General features: G+C 46.2%; 1 protein-coding gene across 1 annotated transcript in view; it reads right to left on the bottom strand.

Moving 5' to 3' along the window:
- Positions 1–27775, bottom strand: part of PCLO (piccolo presynaptic cytomatrix protein) — a 544942-nt gene that overhangs the window by 226170 nt on the left and 290997 nt on the right. The gene's annotated exons all lie outside the window — the stretch shown is intronic.

The following is a 27775-nucleotide window of genomic DNA, read 5'->3' as shown; positions in this document are numbered from 1 at the left end:
GCTTATGCCCAAACAAATTTGTTAGTCCCTAAGGTGCCACAAGTACCCTTTGCTCTTTTTATTTCACTAGTGGTATCTCAGAGCTTTTCTTTAATGCATGTCTTGTCTGTTTCTTCTCCGAGAGTAGTTTGCTCTAGGGTCTGAGCAGTCAGGCAAAAAACTAGTTTCTACATCATTAGACAGCAGCATTGAAATGCCAGTCACTCTGATTCCTCCCACTCTTCTTCATTCTCCGGGAAGCCCTGCAGAGATTAATTTCTCTTTGATGCTCGAATCTGTGTGAATTTTTTTGTTTGTTTTTATTAAATAGTTCCCTAGAACCTGAAAAACAATAAGCATTTTCCATGACTGTTTTTATGTTATTTTTTGCTTTCATTCATGTCAATCAGATGGTTAGTCCTTCAACTGAACAGTTCTGTACTTTCCATTCCATTAATCTTTTCATTTCCTCTGTGAAATTGCTCAAAATTGCCAGTTTCACTTCAGATGCAAACGGGACCGTACAGTGCACTTCCTAACTGTTGAAGTGACACAAGGCACTGACTTCCTTCTGAGTTAAATACCTTAAGATCCACAGACTTCCTTTGATCTTTCGGGGTGGGGGAAGAGGAGGGGAAGAGGCAAATACTCTAGACATTCAAAATGTGCTCTAGAGAAGTATGTGGCCCTTATACACCTCTACCCCCATATAACATGACCCAATATAACATGAATTCGGATATAACACGGTAAAGCAGCACTCGGGGGAGGGGGGGGAAGGGGCTGCACACTCCAGTGGATCAAAGCAAGTTCGATATAACGTGGTTTCATCTATAACACGGTAAGATTTTTTGGCTCCTGAGGACAGTGTTATATCAGGGGAGAGGTGTATGTGGTGTTTCAAAGGAGGCCTCCACCTGCCTCTTTTATGCATTCACAACTATGTGTGTGTAATCATTTACAGGTAGTTTTTGTGCACTATCCCTTGTGCATGAAACCAGCAGATCTTCATGTGAAGCAAACCCATTTGAGGGTCAATTGCAAATGGGCTTTGCAACACAGTGCATGTGCACAAATAAAGGTCAGGGGCTTGATTTTCCTCTCCCTTACACTTGTGTAAATCAGGAGTAATTCAATTTAAGTTAGAAGTTACACTGATGTAAAACCAGGATGAGAGAAAAATCTGGCCCAGTGTTCCGAAACTTTGACCCCTAATATTTTGCCTTGGAAAAAGCCCAATGCGCATACATTGAACTGGAGTTAGACATCGGTATAGGGAATATTCACAATGGAAAATTTACAAAAATATTCCTCAGTCCAAAGAGCTATCAAGCTCTTTCTTCCCAGAGATCTATATCTATATTTATTCATTTCCTCTGCTCCCTCTGTACATCCAGCATTAGACTCCTCTCTATCCATTCCCACTATCTCGGTGCACTGTTTTGTGAAAGCTTTCTCATCTGAAGCTTTAGTCTTGATTCCTGCGTGGGCAGCTTTCCTTTCTTTCTCTCATCCACTGTCCAACTCTCTTCAGCTCTGATTTGAAAACATGTATTTTCTCCCTTATTCTTCATTTCTCTCTTCCTCTGCTATTATTTAACTTGGCAATTACATTATTTAGCACTTTGACATGGTCTGAGATACAGTTTGAATGAGAGATGCTCTATTCCATCATGTTGTATTGTACATGTACCGTGTTTACTGTATAATGGGGCAAGAATCCTCCCGCAGACTAATTCAGACAGCACAATAAACATTTGCCAAGCCAAAAGAAACGATCAGATAGTCAGAGGTGAGGACTGTGTCAGCATCAGAACCTCTGTACCAAAAGAGTAAGGTAATCTTTTCATTACATTCAACCATTGCAAAAAAGCATAGTCCAGCTGGAAAAATCTCAAGTCCTCAGAACAGAGGAAATCATGGTCAGAATCTCTGCTCCTAATAGCTGAGTGATGAATTTGAAAAAACTTGATGTAAAAGGGCTTTGACTTCTGCTATACTGTATGGCATGCCTGATATGGCAAAGACACATCCCAAATTCTATACAAATAGCCTCAATGCTTTTCACTGCTCCTACAAAACACAAACACACACAGAATATTAGATGTGGACAATGGGGTTCAGCATGCACTCAAATGCATTTTATGTTTTAATTTACTGGGAAGAAGGCATTATTGTCTGATGAAAGACAGGAAATACTAAGAGGATGTGAGTGAGCAAGCAAAAACCCACTGAGCATATTATGTAAATAAACCAGTGTCTAGAACACATATAAATTAGGGTACATCTAGACTATCCGCCGTATTGGTGGGTAACGATTGATTTTTCAGAGATCAATATATCGCGTCTAGATGAGACGCGATATATTGATCCCCGAACGCACTCCCGTCGACACCGGAACTCCAGCAGCGCGAACAGCAGTAGCGGAGTCGACAGGGGGAGCCACGGACGTCGATCCCGTGCCGTGAGGACGAGAGGTAAATTGATCTAAGATACTTGGACTTCAGCTACGCTATGCATGTAGCTGAAGTTGCATATCTTAGATCGATCCCCTCCCCCCCAGTATAGACCAGCCCTAAGGCTGCAAGTCTGGCACATGACTTTCCGGGACCTCCATGACTTCTCCAGCAGCTGGTGTGACTGACTCCAGGGCAGCCTGAACAGCTGGGACAGCCTTGGGCCAGCCGCATCAGCCACTGCTCAGATGGCCCTGGGGCCAGCTGCATGTGCCGCTGCTAAGGCAGCTCTGGGAAGCTGGCCCCTGGGGCTGCAGGAGTAGCAGCAGTCCCAGGCACACTCCAGAGCAGCGATTCCAGAGCAACAGCGGCACTTCTTTAGGCTGCCCCCCAGAGCAGCCGTGGCACCCTGGAAGGCTCTCCGCAGAGCATCCGTGGCACCTCAGAGGACTCCCCCTAGAGTTGCAGCAGAATGACCCGGGCCCCCCCAAAGCACCTAAGATTTAATCATGAGTATTTTTAGTACAAGTCATGGACAGGTCACAGGCCATGATTTTTTGTTTATTGCCCATGTCCTGTCCATGACTTGTACTTAAAATACCCCTGACTAAATCGTAGCCTTACACCTAAACTTCATAATAAAGACCTAGCAGAGATCTGCAGGTAGCAGCAGGGCTGAAGGAACTGACTATCTTTCATAAGGTGCTCCACGTCTTACAGAACTGGCCTGCTGACATTCTTCAGATTTTTTTTGAAGTTAAATATCACAAAGAATTTTATTTATCAACAGTTAGATATTTATTAACTACCAAGAAACCTTCATATAAGGCCACAGAAAGACTACTTTTCCATTGCTGGAGTATCATGAAGGTGGGAAAACAACTCACTAAATAAATACGTTTGTGTATGGACTTAGCTCCTTTTCCCATTTGCAAATTATTGATGAATGGGTTGTGAAATTTACAAAGGCTCTTTGTGACTACTTGCATTTTTGTGTGGATAACGTTTGGACAATGGATTGCTCACAAACATTTCAGTGTGAGGATTCACATGAATGGATTCGTGACACCAACGACCTTGTTCATGAAGGTGGAGAAAGAATATTCTACCCAAGCAGCACAACAGATTGAGATACAAGAGGCCACTGAGGACAACGCAGGTGGAATGCAGCGTGAACTCTGAACTATCTACGAGCTAATCAGAGACCAGAAATGATATGGACAATCCGACCTCTAGAGAGAGATTAATGGCACAACTAGAGCTAGCCTGCCTTAGCTGCTTGACAATGCAGAGACACAGGCTCCAAAATTACATGGGCTTTGTACTTTAATTAGTGTTCTTTAAATAGTTTACATTTTTTCACTGTTATTCATTCAAAGCCAAAGAGGCATTTACATGGGGAAGAGTCTACCTCGGAGGTGGTTCCAGGCAGTTTTGAGAAGCACCTGGGGCAATTGGTGTCTGTGCTGGGTCAGGGTGTCTGTGCTCTGTGAGCTATGGCCATCTTTGTCTCCAGTACAGTATCTCTTCTGTTTAATTAACAACGACTGTGACTGTAGCAGATTTTATATTAGATAATGCTTTTGATGCAAATTCTATGTGGTGCTGACACTGGGAGGTTCAAAAGCAGACATTCCAGAAACATTAGCATTTCCCTCAGTTTCCCTCACATATTAGGCAGCCCTTAAAGAATTAATTGTTATGCTGCGGCTAAGGGGGGCATGTAGCTACTTGCAACATTAGACAAGGACATCAGCCTTGTTCCGTACCATCATTCCTGGAGAACAGTCCTTCCTTTTGCAAACAACACAAGAGTTTCAGGATGGATGCTTGTGCTGTCATAATAACTAACACTTACACTGCACTTCTTATCGGCTAATCCAAATTTCATCACGTGACATTCCTCTGGATTAGAATAATGGACATTAATTACAATCGAGCTCTCATCAATGGTACATTTTGCTGGATCTTAAATAGAAATTTTTAACAGGTGAGAGCACACTGAGTGCTCACTCTTTTGCAAGCAACTTCCAAAATTCAGACTAGCACCATTGAAGCCAAGTCAGAAAAGCCTCTGTCTATACACCGAATGACCCAGAACTTATGCAGTTCTGTTTACTTATGGATATCAAAAGCACTTTGCAGACTTCAACTAAATTGCAAAACAACCTGGTGTGGAAGATACAGTAAGAAAAAACAGGTACAAAAATCAGTGATGAGCTGCCAAAATCTTACGAACGGGTTCCCTACCAGATCTTCAGCGGCACGGCTCTGGCAGGTGACGGACCCGCCGCCCAAGACCCTGTAGGGAACCACTCAGTGAGTACACCTCCCACTCATGTCCTGCCCCTGACTGCCCCCCTTAGAAACCACAACCCATACCCCCCCACACTCCTTGTCCCCTGACCACTCTTTCCCGAGACCCCAACCCTAATTGCCCCCCCAGGACTGCACTCCCTGCCCAACCCGCCCTGCTCCCTGTCCCGACTGCCTCGACCTCATTCACCAACACCCTGACAGAATCCCAGAACTCCCACGTGGCACCTACCCAACCCCACCCTTCCCCATCCCGACTGCCCCCCAAGAGACTCTGCCACATCCAACCCCCCCCACCCCGCTCCCTGTCCCTGCCTTATCCAACCCCCCAATCCCGGCCTCTTACCTCCGCCGGGGCCGGCAGGACAGCACAGCGCAGCCGGAGTCGGGGCTGGGGACCGGAGTTGGAGCCTGGCTGCCGCTGGAGCAACGCCACGTGGCCAGAATCAGGGCCTGGGATGGGGCCCAGGCCCGGGCCCAGGGCCCAGCCCAGAGCCAGAGTTGGAGCCTGGGCCGGGGCCCAGCCCGGAGCTGTGCCGCATGGCCTGAGTCGGGCCGCACAGCGCCTGGGGCCCTCCTCATGCCCCATCCCCACCCCAGTTCACCTGCAGGAAGCCCTGCTTCCCATGAATCAGCAAGGGAGGGGGAGGAGAAGCTGGTGGGGAGCATCAGGGAGGAGGTGGGGCTAGGTGAGCTGGGGCCAGGGGCACGGAGCTGTCACAGATTTTGTTAAATTTAAGTCTTTTTAGAACTGGGACAACTGGTTCTAAAAGGCCTTCTAAATTTAAGAACTGGTTCTCGCGAACCGGTGGGAACCAGCTCCAGCAACCACTGACAAAAATATCCTTATTGCCTTGGCTCCTTTCTCTCCTCCCCCTTGGCCACTTGCCACAAAATTGCCTAGCTCTGACTTCTTCCCCTGGCATCATGTGGTGCTCCAACAACAGCCTTGCTTTGTGTGCCAGTAACTGCAGCCATTTCTATTCCTGCTCCAGGCTCCTCATGCAGCAATTCTTCCAGGGCCCTTTCTGACATGATGGCGGCAGAGTATGTCGTCCTCCCCGCCTCCCCCAGTTCCATGCAGGGCCACAAATGCTCCCATCTCTCCATTCCCAGGATGCAGGGGGAACAGGGAGGGAACATCTGTCTCTTTCCCACAACTAAGGAGAAAATTTCTCTGGGGTCAGCTCAACCTGACAGCTCAGGCTGCTGGGTCATGACTAGGAGAGGTAAAGATTAAAGCAGGCAGGCAGAGTGATCTGAGCACAGAGTAGATACTTTCCCTAGATCAGGGCTGGGGATCTAAGCAGGGGCAGCTCTAGGCACCAGCAAACCAAGCAGCTCATTGGGGCAGCACATTTGCAGGGGCGGCAGCGGGCAGGGATCCAGACTGGGAGCTGAGAACCAATGGGGAGCCATGGGAGCTGTAGTTCCTTGGTTAGCTCCCTGCCTACAGAGCCAGCCCTGGAGAGCAGAGAAAGAACTACATTTTCCAGCATTCCTTGGCCACAATCAACGGGAAAGGATGGGGAGGGAGTATGGTACATGAAACCTCATGCTGCAGCTTGCTGTGAATGGAGAGCATACTGCTACAGTGGGGTGGGATTGTGAAGGGGAAACAAGTGTGCCCAAGGAGTAGAAGACTATGCCCCAGATATCCTCTTCGGAAGACATCCCCAGACTGGATTAGGGATGCTGGTGTGACCTCACCTTGCAGCCCCCAAAGAAGGAATTAATGGACTAAATGGACAGTGCATCTCTCTATCTGAAACCTAGCAAGGGAGTTTTGTGGATCCCACTAGAATTTAAAATGAAAAGTAAGGGAGAGGAGGCTCTACTGGACCTGGGCAGCTTTAGATATAGTACCAGGCACTTAAGAGGATTTCCTCTTCTGAGCCATGGAAGCAGAAATTGACTTTTCCTTTCCAGATATAGCTAATATTCAGAAAGGGAATCTAGCACCTGCCTTCCAGATTTGAACACCTCAAAATTCAGGAGTGCTCAAGCTTAATTTGGGCAGCTGTTACTTCATTTCTCCAAAATCAAATATACTGATCCACTGTAATTTGCTGTAGAAAAAGTAGGATAAAATTGAGCAAGAAATGCTTCCCAGTGGTTTTTAGGATTGGAATTGCTATTTTCAAACAGCTGCTGCCTTTTTTTTTTTTTTTAAAGTTTTATTTGTTTAAAAGGAAGACAGTGATATTGCATTGGCAAATTCCCCACAGAAACAGAGTGGAACAAAAGAATAATAAAGGCACCTCAACTCTTCCTCGTTCATGTAGGACAGTCTTACAACATGCATCCAGATATCCTCCAATCACACAAGCTGAAAACTGTTCCACTTTACTGTAGTTCTGTAACCATATGGGAACCAATCCTGTTTGTGTTCTGTGCACATCCAAAATTCCTGCTGAATGACTCGCCCTGGGAGCAAGTTACCAGTGACCCAGGGCTGAGGTGGAAGGAGGGTGCAGGTGGTGGTGGTGGGAGCGGGGGGGGGGGGGAAGAGCCCAGAGCTGGGGCAGCAGGGAGAGGTGCGAGGGGCAGGGAAAAAAATCAGCCAAAGTTTCTTTTGCTTGAGGCGGCAAAAAATCTAGAGCCAGCCCTGTATCTAGGGGAGAGTGGCCAGCTGATCAGTAGAGCACAGATTGGACAATCTCACCAGGCAAATTCCTGGCTGCACTCCTGGGCTGTTTGCAAGCGACACCTCTAACTGCTCCCAGTTATCTTCACTTGTCCCTAAATTCGTCCACATCACTTCAAACGTGTTGAACAGCCTCCTAATTAGCCTGCATACAAGTTCCCTCACTTTCCTTCCAAAAGCACCTTAAAAATCAGCGCAATACATTCCACTGAAAACAACCACCTCCTGCTCCATTTTTGTACCCTATTATACTGTCCTGTAGTCCTCTCCAACTCTATCTAAACCAAGAGCCCTTTGAGGCAGGGCCACAGTGGCAGGAAATCAGACCCAGATGTCTTAAGAGGGCATAATTCATTATAATGATATTATGGGCATCATTTGCCTCTCACTGATTCCACTAATTTGTCAGAATAACTCCAATGAAGTTATTGAAGTTAACTGTGTTTTACCTCATTGTAAGTGAAAACAGGAGCAGGTCCCATGAGTCTAAGTTTAACTTACTTATTTTGTTTCAAAATAAAATATAATTGTATACCTGATAATTTTCACCATTTTTTATTAGCTCCTGAATTACGACTGACAAAATCAAAATTAATTTTCATACAAGCAAGCCTTAGATCTATTCCCATATTCCAGCCAATTATGCCCTTACTGTCAATGTAATATTTAGTCAAAGTATGTAGGGTTGGAGGAGAAATCAGTAATCTTCAACAGTAAGATTATCTCCAATTTTAATACCAATTATACTATGGTAGAGCCAGGATTTTCTACTTCTACTTACTGAAAGTAGCATAACATGAAGATAGAAGTTCAGCCAACTCATTTTTAAACATCAATGAAACAGAAAAGTATAGAAAAGGGGGTAGAAAAAGAGTGTAATGTGGAAGAAGTGCCATTTGCAATCTCCATACCTACCTTTACAACAATGATAATTAGCTCCAGCACTTAAAACCAATTGTGGCTCATATGAGAGCAGCATCAAGAGAGTGCTGACCTTGCATCCAGGGTGCAATTTCTTTGGTGAGGGAGAAGGACAGGAACCTTCCATCTCACTGTTGTGGCCCTTTTCCTCCCCCTTTTAGCCACTCTTCACCCATTATCTCCAAGGTCCAGTCAAATGGCCACACCATTCTGTCACTCAAGGAGGACTGGACAAGACTGTCTTTGGAAGTTGAGCCTGGCCGTTCTACTTTGTGCACATTGTCACTCTGTGGAGAGATCAGGTTAGGCAACCAAAGATAGTATCAGGTAAGCTGCCTGCTATGTATTTACAGAGAGCTAAGTGAGAAATCTGTGTAATTGGCCAGGTCTATGTTGACTGCTCCATTCAGCATAAAATATGTAGTACAAAATGGAGTTTATTCCATCACTATATGAAATTAAACAGCAAAGCATGTCTTGACCTAATCCCTTTCTGTCATATAGTTACACTTCCTTTTACCTGGGGGTGCGGGGAGGGAAGAGACAGGAAGCTATTTAGTTTTACAGCTGGCTTTTTTTGGTTGTTAAATGTTTTAGATCAGCTATTCAGTAAGGTTGGTTTGTGGCACATATGTCAGCGTAACTCTCTGCCCTTTTTTTTTGCCATACTTATGCAGACAAACCAACTCTTGTGAATTGACCATGATAATTGTGATTTTTAGTAAAATTAAGCTTCACTCATGATCTTGGGAAAGAATTCTCATATGTCAGGACTTTTTCCCAGCTGCAGCACAAATCATGTGTTTCCTGTCAAACAGGAGCTATCCTACCCTAAACAAAGGAACCTGGCTTCTCCAACCAGCAGTTAATTCCAAAGTACTTTGAAAGACAATGATAATTCATTTACATATCAGATAAACAAAGTCACACTAACAGGAGACAGCAGGCTATACCCCAGCAGAGAAGATACTCTCTCATGAAGTTTATGTCTTCATGGCAGAGTTACAGCGCTGGCGTTACAGTGCTGCTCAGAGTGCGCTGAAGAGAAACTGCTGTTGCGTGTTCACACTGTCAGCTGCCTGTGCGATCGGGTGTTCACACCTGCAGCAGTATTAGGAGTGGTGCACTTTGGGCAGCTATCCCATAGAGCATCTCTTCCTTTTCTGCTGCTAAGAGTTGTGGGAAGGCAGAGGGGGTTGTGGGGGCATCCTGGGTCCTGTCCCAATGCCCCATGATGCATTGCTTCGCGTCCCAGCAATCCCTGTGCTTCCATCTGTATTTGACACACACTTTCAGCGGTTTACGTACTGCACGCTCTGCCACTTCGGTCTGCAGGAATGGATCCCAAACTGTTGACCAATATGCTGCTCGCTCTCACTAACATGTTATGAGTGGCAGTCGGGTTATTCCTTAAACTACAGAGGCAAAAGGACTGTGACATGGATTTCGCCATGCGTAGTAGCTAGGACATGAGATTGCTTCTGGCATTCATGGAGGTGTTGATCACAGTGGAACGCCACTTTTGGGCTCAGGAAACAAGCACTGAGTGTTGGGATCACATCGTCATGCACATCTGGGATGACAAGCAGTGGCTGCAGAATTTTCAGATGAGGAAAGCCACATTCATGCGACTGTGATGAGCTTGCCCCACCCCTGCGGTGCAAAGACATGAGAATGAGAGCTGCCTTGTTGTTGGAGAAGCGTGTGGTGATTGCACTATGGAAGCTGGCTACTACAGACTGCTATCGATCGGTCGCTAACCAGTTTGGAATGGAAAAGTCGACCATTGGACTCGTGTTGACGGAAGTGTGGAGCCATTAATCACATCCTGCTTCAAAAGACTGACTCTGGGCAGCGTGTGTGACATTGTGGATCGTTTTGCACAAATAAGCTTCCTTAACTGCGGAGGGGGGTGGAAATCGATGGCACGTGTATTCCAATTCCGGCACAAGACCACCTAGCCACTGAGTACATTCAGGAAGCAGCAAGCAGGGATTTTCTTCCCGGACCAGAAGATCACCATAGGTGAAGTCAAAATGCTCACTGTGATCCTGGGAGATCCCACTTACCCCTTAATCCATGGATTATGAAGCCATACACCAGGCACCTTGACAGCAGCAAAGAGCAGTTCAACAACAGGATGAGCAAGTGCAGAATGGCTTTTGAGTGTGCTTTTGGCCATTTAAAGGCCTGCTGGCACTGCCTATATGGGAGGCTGGGCCTGGCCAGTGACAATATTCCTATGCTTATCGTCGCATGCTGTACGCTCCATAATATTTGTGAAGGGAAGGGTGAAGGTTCACTCAGGGCTGGACCGCTGAGGCTCAGCGCCTGGAGGCTGAACCTGAATAAGAGGACAAGATTAATTGCTGGGCAGGAGATGGGCAGATGTAGATGTGAGAGCTCCTTCAAAAGGGACCAAAACTCCCCTTATCCACTGGGAGAGTGGGCAGCACTAATTGTCACATGCACACACCCTGGGGATGGGAGGAGGAGTTTAAAAATCAAGAGACTGACCTAAAAACGATATTTTTTTTAAATGTTATGATTTTGGGGCTAATCTCATGACTTTGAGGGGTCTGATTCATGAGGGCATTACTGCTTAACTTTCATGGTTTAAAGACAAGGGGCAGTCCTTACCCTGACAACACTTCCTCTGCAGCCAATGGGCCAGAATCTCTTAATTTACAACAGAGTAAATCCAGATTAACTGTTAAAAATACTAAACAAATCCCCACTGCTTGGCTTAATGAGAATATTGCTAGAGTAAAGACTGCAGGGTTTACTCCAATTTGAAGAGAACTATTGAAAATATTGGAGTTACGGCTTCACGTACTGCAGTGATTTGCATTCATACTGAACATGTCCAGAAGCATTCATACAAATCCAAAAGATCAGTACAGAGCTTTAAATAGTTTCTAAATAGGGTGTACCCCACAGTAGCCCAATGTATGGTATTATTGTACACTTCCTCGCACATAACTAAAGCTGGCTAAGACTCAACTTTTTAAAGCAGCTAATTAGCATCAGCAAGATCTAAGTGACGATCTGTATATTACTTTAACTATTATAAAAGTGTTTTTAGCAAAAAAAATAAAAAGAGAAGTGTGCTTCATACTCATGCAAGGTTCTAGAATGATAGCTTTGCATGCATGGTACAAGATTCCTTAACATTGCCTTGCCAAAGTGGTTTGACCCTAACCTGGAGAGAAAGCTCCCAGGGGTTCAATCTCAATAATTGTTCATTACTTTGACTCAGCTGAAACTGCCAAACGATTGGCATTCAGTATCAATCATGATTGTGTTTTTAGAGATATGGACATAGAATAGACAAGGATCTTCTCTCTATAATTTCTGCAATGTATCCCATGCTGCTTTCCCCATGCAGGGGAAAATCTCCCTGGCAAACTTCATGAAGCCTTATCCTCTATTAAATCCCTCCTTAAAACCTACTTCATGATACCTACAAATTGCTCCTAGCTGGAATAGGTTAGGCAGGCAAATAGTATGTTAAACTGCTTTTGCTTTACAACTATCTCCACCCAGTCTGCCTGCAACTTGCACCTGTTACACCCTGTCTGATCACATTGGGGTAGGGACTGTCTTTTTTGTTACACGTCTGTGCAGGGCCTAGCACACTGGGGCCTTGATTGTTGATTGGAGTTCCTAGATGCTACACTGTAATACAAATAATAAAAAAGATTTCACACAGAGAAGGGGTTTTCTTGGTAGTGGTCATAATAAATTCAGTAATGTATGGAAGGGGAAACATGCATGTGAGATGCAGAGGTAAAACATGCTTGTGCTGAATATATTAAATCATTTGTTTAAGTAGAGTTCAACCAAGTGAAAATATGACTTCTACATTTGCTGACAAGGTCAGCGGGACCTTTGCTGTTCTGCTAAACAGTTGTGGGTCATGCAAGTTAAAACTGTCCTGAAGTCGCATTACCTTGTGGACCTAGTTTTTACAAAATTTAAAAAGTATGTTGGAAGAGAATATGTTTAGTGTGAGGAGAGTGATCTTCTAGTGACAGAATTTATTTTCATGGGTCAGTAAATTTTCTCTGTATTCTTTGCTTCCTCTAGAACTTATACAGCTCTTCTGCCTCACATTGATACCTGGCAAGTGTCATACACTCATAGACTTTTAAGGTTAGAAGGGACCATTATGATCATCTAGTCTGACCTCCTGCACAAAGCAGGCCACAGAATCCTACCCATCCACTTCTATAACCAACCCCTAACCTATGTCTGAGTTATTGAAGTCTTCAAATTGTGGTTTGAAGACCTCAAGCTGCAGAGAAGTGCAGTGGAAGTGACCCATGCCTCACGCTGCAGAGGAAGGCGAAAAACCTCCAGGGCCTCTGCCAATCTGCCCCGGAGGAAAATTCCTTCCCGACCCCAAATATGGCGATCAGCTAAACCCTGAGCATGTGGGCAAGACTCACCAGCCAGCACTCAGGAAAGAATTCTCTGCAGTAACTCAGATCCCATCCCATCTAACATCCCATCACAGACCACTGGGCATACTTACCTGCTGATAATCAAAGATCAATTGCCAAAATTAATTACCAAAATTAAGCTATCCCTTCATACCATCCCTTCCATAAACTTATCAAGCTTAGTCTTAAAGCCAGATATGTCTTTTGCCCCCACTACTCCCCTTGGAAGGCTGTTCCAGAACTTCACTCCTCTAATGGTTAGAAACCTTCGTCTAATTTCAAGTCTAAACTTCCTGATGGCCAGTTTATACCCATTTGTTCTTGTGTCTACATTGGTACTGAACTTAAATAATTCCTCTCCCTCCCTGATATTTATCCCTCTGATATATTTATAGAGAGCACTCATATCTCCCCTCAGACTTCTTTTGGTTAGGCTAAACAAGCCAAGCTCTTTGAGTCTCCTTTCATAAGACAGGTTTTCCATTCCTCGGATCATCCTAGTAGCCCGTCTCTGAACCTGTTCCAGTTTTAATTCATCCTTCTTAAACATGGGAGACCAGAACTGCACACAGTATTCCAGATGAGGTCTCACTAGTGCCTTATATAACGGTACTAACACCTCCTTAACTTTGTCCTGAGAGAACGGTGCAAAAAAGTTTCCTACTTTGATGGTATAGCTTTGAATTACTCAGGTGAAGGGGTTTTACCACCTTCCAGGTGGCAGAGCGAAGGAGGTGAGACAGCAGTGGGGCAGGAATGAGGCCATACAAGGGTCCCCTTGCCCTCTCATTCTTAGACCTGAACAGCTGGCCTCTGAAGGCAAGCTACCTTCTATGGCACAAGGCCCTGAGAACCACCCTCTTTCCTCCTCCACCCGCTCCCCCCAAGCTGAAGCTATAAGGGCTCAGAGAAGTAAGAGCTGAAGCAGCTGGGGCTCAGCCAGCAATTGGGAGCAGAGAGAGTTTCCTGGCAAAAGCTCAGGGCAACAGCAGTGGTAAGATGGAGAGAAGGAGCGAGAAATGGGCCAAGCCAGGTCCCATCTGCTCCTCAAGCCCTAACCCGAACAGGGGACCCAATGAACCAACCAAACAAAAATGTGGAGCCAATATGGCAAAAATGACATCCTGTCAAGTAAAATCCTCAGGCCCGAGACTGTATTTTGCATGTGTAATACAGCACCTGGCACAGCAGGGCCCAATCCTGGTTGGGGCCTTTGGGTTTTATAGCAATAATAAATAACAGGGATGATAACACTAATTAATGAAAAACAAGACTCAGTTAATCCCCAGTCATGAGGCTCTCTCTAATCCATGTCAATGCAATAATATTTGGACAAGACTGTTTCACAATCTAACAGCTTTCAACTTCAAAAAAATGCTGACAAACTGAAGCGAATGGGGGGAAAAGAAATCAGAACTGGAGGGATTGACTTAGGAGCATGATTTTATGAGTCCAAAATGTATTGTTTGACTTAACAACAACTAAGTACTGGACAGAACAACATCCTACAACCAGGGGCGGCAGGTTATATGAACTCTTCTCGAGCACCAGGAATATTCAAGGCTGGGGGCTGTGTTCCACCAATATTTAGAGCTGGGTTTCTCCCCTGGCCCTGCCCGGAGTGGGCCCTGCCCCCCGTCCGGGAGCACCGTCCGCCCCCGCCCCCCGTCCCCTGCCTCGGAGCTTCTCTGCCTGAAAAAAGAAAACAAAACAAAACAACAACAACAAAAAACAGCTGCTGGGGCTTTGGTGAGGTTTGACCCTGTGATCCACCGCTTGTCAACCAAAACCTTAAACAAGGGAGGTCTTGTCTGCTCTGCATCAATGTTCATAACCAATGTTTGCCCTGATATTCTGGGCAAGACAGAGTGGTGGAGAGCAGATCTATCAGCCCTAAAATGATGAAAGCCCTGTTCCCTATGAGCTGAAAAAGGGTGACCTCAAGTTAACTAGAGACACCTGAGCCCAGTTAAGGGCTGCCAGTGACCTTTAAAACCCCCATTTCTGGTGAGAGAGGGGAGGGGACAGATGAGAGATAGGCTGCAGCCAGGGCAAGGAAGAAGGAAAAGCTTTCTCTGGCTGGAAGGCAGTCTCTCCTCCCTACAGGGAAAGAAACTAAGACAACGCTGCTTGGGGAAACACTGGCAACTAGGAGCCAGTGTAGTAGGGTAACTTCCTAGAAAAAGAAGTGGGGAAAGCATTTCTATTCGCATTGGGGGGTTCTGTTGTTTTGCTGAAGGGGATTTCTTGGGCCTACCCTGACGCCCACCATATAAGAAGGGAAAATAAAACAGGAGTGAAGAGAAAAACCTTCCAGAGTCAGATTGGTTTACTCCAGGCCCTCTACTGCCCAAGGGAGTAATGCGGAGGCCCATGACGCACAGTTGGTGCCCTGCCACACCGCATAGTTGTGCTGTGTACAGGTGACTTACCTGGCTGTTGCCTTGCACTCAGGAGGTGGCTGCCACCCCAGCACCCACCCACCCACCACAGGGGAGATAGGGGAGGGGGGCTTCCTAGTCCTGAGCAACTGAGGCTTGGGTGAATTTTGTGACACCCTACCCGCCCCCCAGCCACCACCCTGCAGTCCCCACTCCTGCCCCATGCTGGGCAAGGGGTAGCCCCATCTCCCATCCCCAGTGAGGCTATGGGGAGGGGCGGCAGCAGAGCAGGCCACATGTGATGGCAGGGCCAGCTCCAGGCACCAGCAAACCAAGCACGTGCTAGGGGCAGCACATTTTCAGGGGTGGCATTCTGGACACTTTTTTTTGCGCCAGTCCTGGCAGCAGCAGCGTGTTGTGCACAGGGAGCGCCCTGGGGCTGCTGCGGTACGCGCCTTGGGGAAAGCAGCGCCCACACCTTGTGGCCGGGCCGGGCATGCTCTGAGCATGGGACACTCGGGCTGGGGGCTGCCCCGCAGGGCACATGGAGCCACCTGCAGGTGCCGCAGAGCGGCTGCCCCCCAGCACCGCAGCCGGGACTGAGCGAAGCAGCCCGAGCCTCGCAGGGACTGTGGCAGGGCGGCCAGAAGTAGCGGGGCCATAAAGGATGGGGTGCTGCAGTGCAGGGCCCACATCCCACTCTCCGGGGCTCTGTTCCCTCTGGGACTACCCTGCCCCGGTTCCTCAGCACCCTGCCGAGGTGGTCCCCCCAGCTCTGCCCTCCCGGGTCCCGGCTGGTCCTGGAGGTGGGAGCCCTGGCTGGAGGGACCCTGGGCTGGAGAGACCTTGGAGCCCCACTGCTTACCCCGACCTGGCCAGCACCAGACCGGCTGGAGGCAAGGGGGGAGTGGGCGGAGTCAGCACTGGTTGTGGGGAGCCCTGGTCTGGGGTAGCAGGGGGTGCGGGTGGGGGAGGGCACTCCTGGGCGAGGGTGAGAGCCCAGGGCTGGGGTGGGGGCAACCAAATTTTTTTTTGCTTGGGGCAGCAAAAAACCTAGAGCTGGCCCTGCATGATGGAAATCCTCCACCTCCCTGGTACCCACCACAGGAGAGGCGAGTGGGCTTTCTGGACGTGAGAGAGGCCCTAGGAGCATGTGCAGTGACCACGGTGCAGAGTGAGTGTGCTGCGAGGGGGAGGGAGGGGTCCCTCCACTGGAGCTTGCTGCTGCCAGTGTGTGTGTGGGGGAGTCCTCTCTGGCCCTAGCCCTGGGACAGTCTGTCTGCACCCCAAGTTCCTTATCTGCAGTCCTGCCCCACCAGCACCCCAACCTTGAGCACCTGCCTGCACTGTGAACTCCTCATCCCCAGCCCCACCCCACAGCCCTCACCTGAGGGGAGAAACGTGCAACTTAAATTTGGTGGTCAGTTTGGAGTATCATTTTGTGTTTAACACAATACTTGATTATTTTACACCCTTTAAAGTATATAACTTCATGAAGTGGGAATGTTCTTAATGTTCTCTCTGAATACTGTGTGGCTGCCTCAGTTTCCCCATGCATTTCTCAAGGATCTAGATGGTGGGATAAGGGGATGTGATTGTTGTAGAGCCCTAGAGGGCCAGTGTGATGCTGTCTGCACAGAGAATGGCCAAAACCCTGTCTCTGGGCAACTAGGGCCGGCTCTAGGTTTTTTGCTGCCCCAAGCAAAAAAAAATTTGGCTACCCACCTCTCTCCCCCTGGCTTTTACACATGTTTGCACTTCGCAGTTTTGATTTGACTGTTTGTTTTTCATTTAAAAAAAATTAGAGAATTTGTAGTTAGTGAAATAAAACAATTTCCTACTAGTAAAAAGAACAGGAGTCCTTGTGGCACCTTAGAGACTAACACAGTTATTTCAGCATAAGCTTTCATGGCCTACAGCCCACTTCATCGGATGAGCTGTAGGCCATGAAAGCTTATGCTGAAATAAATGTGTTAGTCTCTAAGGTGCCACAAGGACTCTTGTTCTTTTTGCGGATACAGACTAACATGGCTGCTACTCTGAAACCTTTCCTACTAGTGTAATTTTAACATATAATTTTAACAAAACCCTCCTGCCTGGCCCAACTCTTACCTTGCTGTGGACCTGGCCCAAGGTGAATTCATCTCCCAACACAGCCACTCCCAGGGCCAGGGGTTGGGGCTGCTGCTGGATCCCAGCCCAGCTCATCTTTCGTCTTTGCCTTGGCCCTGGCATGAGCTGGGCTCAGACCGGGCTGCCGCTCTGTTCCCCTCTTCCCTCCCCTGGCAGGAGGCGGCGCAGAGGGGAGGAGGAGGAGGAGGATGCAGAAGCAGGGACAAGCTGAGTAGGAGCAGCCCGCCTGGGCACCATATTCCCCTCATCCTCTACAGCCAGAGGAGGGCCACACTACCGGCTCCCACCTGGGGGGTAGGGGATGGCCGCTGACCACGGGAGAGCAGCAGTGACAAGCCGAGGAGGAACGGCCTGTCCTCTGCAGCCAGGGAAGGGCCTTGCTACTGGCTCCTGCTGCTCTTCTGTGGTCAGCGGGCAGCCCCCCACCCTACCCCCAAGCAGAGCCGGTAGCGTGGCCCTGTCCCGGCTGAAGAGGACGGGCCACTCCTCAGCATGTTTGTGCCACTCTCCCTCGGTTAGTGGCCACCCCCTACCAGCCAGGTGGGAGCCGGTAGCATGGCCCTGCCCCGGCTCCAGAGGACGAGCTGCTCCTCAGCTTGCAGGGGCAGGGACAAGCCAAGGTGGAGTGGCCGGTCCCCTGCAACCGGGGCAGGGTCGTGCTACCAGCTCTGCCTGGGGGCGGAGGTGGCCGCTGACCGCAGAAGAGCGGCTGGAGCTGGTAGTGCGGCCCTGCCCTCCCTGCAGAGGTCGGGCCATTCACTCCTCTTTGGCTTGTCCCTGCCGCTGCAAGCCAAGGAGCAGCCCGTCCTCTGCAGCTGGGCAGGGCCGCGCTACCAGCTCCCGTTGCTCTTCTGTGGTCAGCGGCCACCCCCACCCCTAGGCAGAGCCAGTAGCGCGGCCCTGCCCCAGCTGCAGAGGACAGGCCGCTCCTCAGCTTGCAACGGCAGGGACAAGCAGAGAAGGAGCGGCCTGTCCTCTGCAGCTGGGCAGGGCCACGCTACCAGCTCCTGTCGCTCTTCCGTGGTCAGCGGCCACCCCCACCCCCAGGCAGAGCTGGTAGCGCGGCCCTGCCCTGGCTGCAGAGGACAGGCCGCTCCTCAGCTTGCAACGGCAGGGACAAGCAGAGAAGGAGTGGCCTGTCCTCTGCAGCCGGGCAGGACCGCGCTACCAGCTCCTGCCTGAGGGGTCAGGGGTGGCAGCTGCCTGCGGGAGAGTGGCGGAGACGGGTTCCCCACTTAGCCAGCCCCCTGCCCTGCTGCACTCGGCAGCAGAACAGGCTGGTTACTGCCACCCGGAGCGGTCAGGATCCAGCCGGGATGCCACTTCTGGTATGAGCTGGGGCCCCTGTATTATGCCGCCTCATATATTTTACCGCCCTAGGCATCTGCTTGTTTAGCTGGTGCCTAGAGCCGCCCCTGCGGGAAACTGATGGCCTGGGCCACTCTCCTGCAAGGTGCCAACTGAAGGTGTTGGAGAACAAAGAGATCATGTGGCCTCCTAATGCCTGGAAAAGAGACAAAGGCCAGAGGAGGGAGTGTCAGTGTCTGTGCGGACTTCTGGGACGCGCATGGTATGGAAGGGGATGCTGGGATGCTTTGGAACTACTCCATTCAAAGTCAGTCAGGACTCTGGGGGAGCCTCTTCTCTCTGAGCATACTGTTTCCAGGGCAAGAAGCTTACACCTTCCTGGGTCTGACCTCAAGAGCATTCAGCATGCCCTTCCACACCGTGCACTTTCCACAGCGAGTCCGCCCAGGCAAGTCCTGGGGCAACCAGAAGTCCCTGCACCCCAAATCTGCAGTCAGATGTGACTCTCAGCCAGCCGGTAAAACAGAAGGTTTATTAGATGACAGGAACGCAGTCTAAAACAGAGCCTGTAGGTACAGAAAACAGGACCCCTCAGTCAGGTTCATCTTGTGGGGGTGGGGAGCCCAGACCCAAGTTCTGGGCCTCTCCCCATTTCCCCAGCCAGCTCCAAACTGACACTCCTTCCTCTGGCCTGTGTGTCACTTCTGGACAAGGAGGCCACCTGATCTTTGTCCCCAACACCTTCAGTTGGCATCTTGCAGGGGAAACTGAGGCACCCACACAGTATTCAGAGAAAACATTAAGAACATTCCCACTTTGTCACAACAAGTGCAACAAAATACAATACCGTATATTGAAGCAGGCAAGTGCTGCTTCTGACTTTCCACTTCTAATTGACTTTTGTAATCTTGTGGTGCCAACGTGTTGTAGCTTCATTTTATATTGGCTTACAGGGCGGGAGATGGGGGGCACCACCATTTGGGGCACCACCAAAAGTTATACAAACCTGCCACCTATGCCTACAACTATTGACGGCTATAAGCAACAAAGTGAAACAGCAAGTTTGGGCCTGGATCAAAACTTGCCTTCAATTTGGGGGAGTTTGGATTCAGGTTTTAGGTTTAGGCCTATGTCCTGAGAAAACACCATGGACACAGAGAGCAGAACTGTTCAGAAAAAGGGGGTATAATTAGAATAGTACAAACTAAGAAAGACAAAAATAAGGCTCAGTATTGGTAAAATTACCTGTTAGCAAGATCTATTAGGGCTGTACAATAGCCTCCGACAGGAGATAGGTGCATTTTTAAAACTAGACTAGACAAAACACTAATAAATGTAGAACAAATAATGTTGCTTTCACCAGGAGGATCAAGTTGTTGACAAGGTGTTTTCCCTCTATAAAGGTTTGTCTATACTGCAGCTGGGAGGTATGAGTCCTAGTGTGCATTGTCAGACTTGTGCTAGCACTGCTGCAGCTAGTGTGCTAAAGATAACAATGTGGACATTACAGCTCGGGCAACAGCTTGGACAAGCCACTCGAGTCCAAGCCTGCGCGAATCCCTGGGTCTGAGCTGAGGTGATAAACTGTGCTGTGTCACAGGGCTGGTCTACACTACGAGGGAAAAATCGATCTTAGTATCTAAGAAGTATCTAAGACCGAATTACTCACCGTCCTCACGGCGCAGGATCGATCTCCGCGGCTCCCCCTGTCGATTCCGCAACTCCGTTCAGGTTGGTCGAGTTACAGAATTGATATAAGCACATTCAGGGATCGATATATCGCATCTAGATGAGATGCGATATATCGATCCCCGAGCAATCGATTGCTACCCGCTGATACGGCGGGTAGTGAAGACGTACCCACAGTCTCCACACAGCTATTTTTAGCATGCTAGCTTGAGCTAAGTTAGCAGGAGTCTGTTTACCTGGGTGGGGAAATCACACCTCCCACCTGCTGCATGCACATACCCTAAGGTCAATGACTGAGGACGTTTCCTTGATATGGTATTTTTCCTTTTATTTAAATTCCTCCTATTAACTCCTAGCTATACCACCATGTCCTATCCTATACAAAAATGTCCTCCTTCCTTGACACTTACAAAACTCCAAGACTCTTCAAAGGTTCTCACAGCTTTCTCGTTCACCATTTTGGTTGTTGACATTAGGCCAGGCTACAGATTATTATTAAAAAGTATTTCTTCATTAAATTAATTAAAAACCAGGAGAACAATTATCTGTTTCACACACAGAGCTTCTGGAAGGAGCCAAGTAACACCCTTCAGTCAAATCTAAAAACACATGCCGTACAGATAAGCAAAAGAAAGATTTTTACTTTAACTCACTGGGACATGGGAGTTAAGTTTTTTTGTTTCCCTTCATCAGATTAATCCAAAATATGTAGCTTCTGTTTTTTCTTCTTTGGTACTTTTTGCAACAGTTTTTCCAGGTTATAGGAAGGTTATGCAGCCCAAATTGTGCCTTTAAGATGACTCCTGCCATGTTTTTAATTTAATTCCCCCACCTCCAAGATAATTACTACTGGTAACTTAATAAACTGGAGCATTCATTGACAAGCAACATGAGATACACTTTCATACAACTCATCATGCTTCAGCCACCAAATTTGGGGCTGGTATCAGCCCAAGCAAAGAGACACAGGGTATGAAAACCATGTTCCCTACAGCGCAGATACATGCAAAGCAGGACACTAAGTGATTGGGCCAGCCTATTAATCTTTCAATCACCAATTGTTCAACAATTAATTAAATGCAGTCGATAGGGAAGTTAAGAATAAAATTAGTAATGTGCAGGTACATAAAAATCCTGCTTGAGTAAATTCATTAGGATTTATTAATAATGACATTTGGCTTCTCAAACCATCTATCCATGACACTGGCTTTCAGGTTTTCTTTAAGGAGATGGCCTTATACATACTAAAGTGCATTTTCAAACTACAGATGAAGAATGCTATTTAAAGTACATAGTACGGATCACAGCGTAGCTGTCATTGTCATTCTGCCAAGACCAAAATGTAGGGCACAGCATGACGTACAGACACAGAATGAGGGAGGAAAGATAAAAAATAGTAGGGTTACCTTTAAATGATGTACGATTGAACACATGTAACACTTTCCAGGGCTTTAATCATGAAATAGGACATATATTATGCTAAGTTACACTCTGCAGTCACATTTGACTTTATGCTTGTTTGAGACAGAGGCAAGTTCATAGTCAATCTGCATCCTCCTTACCATCTCTCATTCGATATTGAGCTGTTGATATTTCCCTCCTGTCAGCCTATGTTGCCAGCCTCCACTGCCCACTTGTTCAATTTTCAAACAAACAACTTTGTGCTTTCTCTCATGCTGCTCCCCATAAAAAAAAGAATCATGAAATGTATGGCTGGAAGGGACCTCAAGAAGTCATCAAGTCCATCCCCCTGCATGGAGGCAGGCCCTCGTAAACCTCGATCCCCTCTGACAGGTGTTTGTCCAACCTGTTCTTTAAAACCTCAAATGATGGGGATTCCATTTGCTATCTGCAAAGCTACCTTATAATCCACCTTCAGATACCTCCTCAAAAATGCTCTTTTGCCTTGATACCCACAAAACACTTGTCAATAGTTAGGCTGCTACTGTGTTGAGACCACAGCCCATCATGCTGAACAATACTGTGTCATTGCCTACGTGTATTCCCTCCTCTGCCTCTCTCTCTTGACTATCTATAGACAGAAATCCATGCTTGAATAAAAAGAGTATAGCAGTAGGAATATACTACGGACCATCTGAGCAGGATGGTTATGGTGACTGAAATGCTCAGGGAGATTAGAGAGGCTATATAAAAACAGAAAACTCAGTAATAATGGAGGATTTGAACTATCCCCGTATTGACTGGGTACATGTCATCTCAGGATGGGATCCAGAGATTAAGTTTCTAGACACCATTAATGACTGTTTCTTGGAGAACCTAGTCATGGAAACCACAAGGGTGTGGGGCACACATGATCTGGTCCAAGAGGCAAGTACAGAAGAACTGCTTAGTAATAATGACCCTAATGTAATTAAATTTAACATTCTTGGGAGGGGGAATTTCAAAGAAACCCACTACAGTAGTTTAACTTTAAGAAGGGGAACTATACAAAAATGAGGAAGCTAGGTAAATGGAAATTAAAGAAACAGTCACAAGAGTGAAATGCCTGCAAGCTGCATGGGGACTTTTAAAAAAGCACTGTAACACAGAGACTCAAGTTAAATATTCCAAATTTTAAAAAAACAAAACAGTAAGAGGACCAATAAATACCATCATGGTTAGCCAGCACAGTAAAAGAGATCATTAGAGGCAAAAAGGCATCCTTTAAAAATTGAAAATCAAATCCTACTGAGGAAATAGAAAGGAGCATACACTCTCGAAAGTCAAGTATAAAAGTATAATGAGGCATGCCAAAAATATTTGAAGAGCAATATAGCAAAAGACAAAAACTAACACCAAAACAAGTTCAGCAGCAGCAGGAAGCCTGCCAAACAAACAGTTAGTAGGGAGACTGGATGATTCAGGTGCTAAAGGGGCACTCAAGGAAGACAAGGCCATTGAGGAGAAGCTAAATGAATTCTTTGCATTGGTCTTCACTTGCACAAGATGTGAGGGAGGATCCCATACTTAAGACCTTCTTTTTACGTGACAGATCTGAAGAACTGTCCCAGACTGAGGTGTCAGTGGTGATGGTTTTGGAACAAATTGATAATTAAACAGTAATAAGTCACCAGGACCAGATGGTATTCACCCAAGAGTTTGAAAGGAACTCAAATGTGAAACTGCAGAACTAGTCAACATTATTTTTGTTCAGGGAAATCATGCCTCACCAATCTACTACAATTCTTTGAGGGGATCAACGAACATGTGGGCAACGGTGTTCCAGTGGATATAGCATATGTGGACTTTCAGAAAGCCTTTGACAGGGTCCCTCACAAAAGGCTCTTAAGCAAACTAAACGGTCATGGGATAAGAGGAAAGGTCCCCTCATGGATCAGTAACTGGTTAAAAAAAGACAGGAACAAAGGGTAGGAATAAAGGGTCAGTTTTCAAAATGGTAAATAGGCTGACCCCCCGGCATCTGTTGGGACCAGGACTGTTCAACGTATTCATAAACAACCTGGTAAAGGGGGTAAACAGTGAAATAGCAAAGTCTGCAAAGGATAGAAAGGGTATGTCTATATTAGAAACTTAAATCAACTTATATTAAGTTGAATACAGCCACCGCAATGCATGTCCATGTTACCCTTCTTGGGTCGGTGGTCTACAGTGCCCTCACCAGGAGCGATCCCAACAGCAGTGTGGGGAGCTGAGAGTATGGTCTCTCAGCTCTGCTGGCAGCTTCCTGCTGGGATCCCCCACTCTGTTTGCCATTTCCTGCAGGGAGAGGGGTCCAGCTTCCCCAGCGTCTCACGCCAACTCCCCCCTGCCCCAAGCCGTGAAATTGAGAAGAGAGCCAATGTTAGCAGCTGGGAGCAAGGGGGAAGGAAGTCACCCAGGCTTCTCAGCATGACTCTCAGCTGGGAGCAGGGTCCAGCTGCCCAGCTCTCTCCGCTCTAGCTGCCCAGTTTTCTTGTCAATTTCACAGCTCCTGCCATAAAATTGAGAAGACAGCCAACAGTGGATATAAGCAACACAGTCAGAAGACAGAATACTGGGCTAGATGGACCATTGTCTCTGACAGAGTATGGCCATTCTTATGCTTAGATTGTAAGCCCACTGGGGAAGGGAGCCTCTTTTTGTTCTGTGTTTATATAGAACCTAGTATAATGGGGTCCTGGTCCATGGCTAGGGATTTTAGGTGTTGCGGTAATACAAATAAATCATCATCAAATATAACAAGGAAGTCTCATGTAAAGAGGGACAACTTAGAGTACAGCTGGTTGAAAATTTGCTGAATTTGAAATTGATTAAATTTTTCATCAAGATTTTGAATTCTGAGGGAAATATTTGTATTTTAACTTGTTTTCCAACCAGCTGTAGTTCAGAGATGTGGAAATAATGCATAAGAATCAATTTCCAGTGGACTCCCCATTAGGAGTGAGTGAACTTGTTCAGATAAAAGAAGAACCTGTTCAAAACCTTTGCCTAAAATGCAAACCAAAACCAGATTTTTTCTGAGATTCAAACAAAAAACCAAACAAACATCTTTTACATTTTTTGTATGTCTCAAAGAAATTGGACATATATATTTATAATAAAAATATCCAGAGTTTGAGCAGTTAACAAAAATTGTGGAATAAACATTACACCAAAAACTTCAGGTCCTAAGCCTATTAATGACAGGATGATACCTAATATGTATGTATGTATGTGAGAAGATCTCACATCTGCCTAGAGTGTAGTTCTTACACCTTCTTCTGAAGCCACTGTTGGAGATAGAATACTGGACGAGATCAACCTTGGGTCTGTTATAGTATGGCAATTCCTATATTCATGTAGCTGCACTTGAGGGCTTTCCTGACCAAGTCTGAAAATAAGCAAGAATAGCCTGAAGAGCAATTCATTTTGTATTCCATAATCAAGGTAAACTAGGAAGAAGAGAAAATCTCCCAAGAAAGTCAGTCCTTGCTCAGTTCTCCACCTGATTTCCAAAGCAGTCTCAACCCCTGACCATTTGAATGTCATACACAACTAGTTCCATTATATTCCCTTCAAAGTAGTGTAGTATTTAGCAGTAATTATTTTAAGTAGCTTGTCGCCCCTGATATTGTACATTTCAGTGGAAACTTCCCAAGTGATGCCTAAAGCTTTTGGGTGGAGAATCAGACATGCCCCTGTATTTTAAAGTGTCCAAACACATTTTCACCCCATTAAATAATTACCACTTGTCAAGCATAGTGAATTCAGTGCATGCTTTATTTCAACATGCTATGCTTTGTGAACAAGATATCCCTTTTGTTCCATTCTGTGCCTAATAATTTATTGTTCTTTGAATAACGTTACACATCAGTATGGATAAGATAGTTATTCAAAATAAGTCCCCTGAGACCAATAGAAACAGAAGCATGAGGATAGGCCTAAAAGCAGATGGAGCCTCATGCAGTCTGAACTGAAGCTATTCTATTATCATCACTACAATTTGGTATGGAACATTCAGATGCATTCCACATACCGGGCCAAATTCCCTTCTGAGGTAAATGGGCTAAATGCCATTGGAGTTAATGGGACCAACAACAACTGACTGTCAGTTGATCCATTACTTGTGTTACTGCTTTTACTGACATTACTTGTGTGCAAAAAATTGTGTGCAAAAATTGTCCTTTTAAATAGACAAATCATATTCTGGCACATGCATTGTACTTTGTGTGTGTCAATTCTACTTATTGTTAAATGACTAACAATTAAAAAGCTCCATCATGAATGTTAACCAGATAGTCATTTGCAACTAAAGCTCTAATTGTACCAAGGGATTATGATCTCTGAACACTTTCCCTTTAAACAAAAATATTTCCCTTATTTTAAAAATGATTCAATAATGGAAACAGCTCTTACGGTTGAGCTCAGAACAAATTTTATTACACAAGAACTTCCCTACTGGACCAAACTGGTGGGCCATATAGTCTTTTATAGTGGTCAGTACACAGTGCTTCAGAGAAAGGGCAAAAAACCTCTGTGGTGGAAAATTGTGGAATAACCAGCTCAGAGGAGACATTTCTTTCTAACTTCCTCCGTTAGGGCCTAATCTAAAACCCATTGAAATCAACAGAAAGACATCAATGAGTTTTGGATGAGGTGTCTAGATGTTAGTTATGGCTTTAAGCATCATTCCCTACAGAGTATTTGCTAGTTAGCTTGAAGTCCATCATGCTGATGGTTATTCCACCAGTTCCTTGGAATAAATTAGATAAGAAGTTTCACAGATCTATACATTTTAAAATACTTAGCAGCCAGTGCTGGCAACCATCCCAACTCATGCAGACCATCCACAAGCAGCATGCCGCTTCTCTAGCTCTTGCTTTGCCAGATAAGGATACCAAAAGGTTCAAGGCTCATCTCTTTCAATATTAAGTTTTCAACAAGTTTAACATTATCTTTCTGGAGCTGAACTACTGACATGGCTCCCTCTCCTGTCCAGCCCCAATTGGAAAGGCTGCAGCTTGGCACAGCTGGTGTAAGAGTCCTGAAGAACACCAGCATGAGTGCTAATGAAATAACAGTGATTTAAAACTAGTAAAAATATTTAAAGGCGAGGGACAGGTGAGAAGAGGGAGGAAGCACAGATAAAAGAAAATTGGGAGAGAAAAAGATAATGAGAAAATACATGGCAAAGAGAGAGAGAGAGAGAGAGAGCGCGAGAGAGAGAGCGCACAAAGAAAAGAGGCAAAGGTGGGTGGGGAATGTTAAATAGGGAAAGGATGTGAAGGGCAGAACATCTAATAGGAATCTAATGAAAATGACAGTGGAAGTAATAAGAGCTGTAATGAAATGGAAACAGAAGAGAAGTGTTAATTTTCTTCTTTTCTATTTACTTTGCAACCTATCATTTGTTCTTCTGTATTTGCTCATTTTTCACCTCCATCATCACTTACCATCTGCTTCTAAGTCAACACCAAAACGTCTCAAATGGGACACCTTCCTACTACCATTTCAACAGATGTGTCAATCTCTTAATTTCACTATTTTACAAGGGGTCAGAGGAAGAAAATTTTTGCACTGTTTATTAATTACTCAAACAAGCTTACCCACAGTAATGGATCTATGTACGTGTGGGGTTCACCTCCTCAGTTGGGGGATTAAATGATAACTGATCATGAAAACCACCTGAAAATTTATAACATCTCTACCGCTAAAAATTAAGTCACAATCCCATACATTAAAATGTTCAAATCAAAGATATGAATGTACAATCAGGTGATTAAATTAATCAGGACTGAAGCTCATGCTTGATGTCAATGGATTGTAAGCACATTTAAGTGCTTTGCTGAATTGGGATCTTAAGGCTTTACCTGTGTATCCCTTCTTAGCTATACCTTTGCTCTCCATGGAGATGTAAGTTGTAATACTGTATCACTGCACATGGTATTAAGTAAGCTTGTCGGCTGCTCTCTCACTCACTCGTCGGCCACTCACTTGATCGCTGCTCATTGGCCGCTCGCTCACTGGATGGAATTTCTGGTCAGAATCAGAGAGAGAGAGAGAGAGAGAGAGAGAGAGAGA

This window comes from Gopherus flavomarginatus, chromosome 1 (assembly GCF_025201925.1).
Source record: "Gopherus flavomarginatus isolate rGopFla2 chromosome 1, rGopFla2.mat.asm, whole genome shotgun sequence".
NCBI lineage: Eukaryota > Metazoa > Chordata > Testudines > Testudinidae > Gopherus > Gopherus flavomarginatus.
The sequence above is the reverse complement of the archived record's forward strand: the minus strand, read 5'-3'. Positions and strand labels throughout refer to the sequence as shown.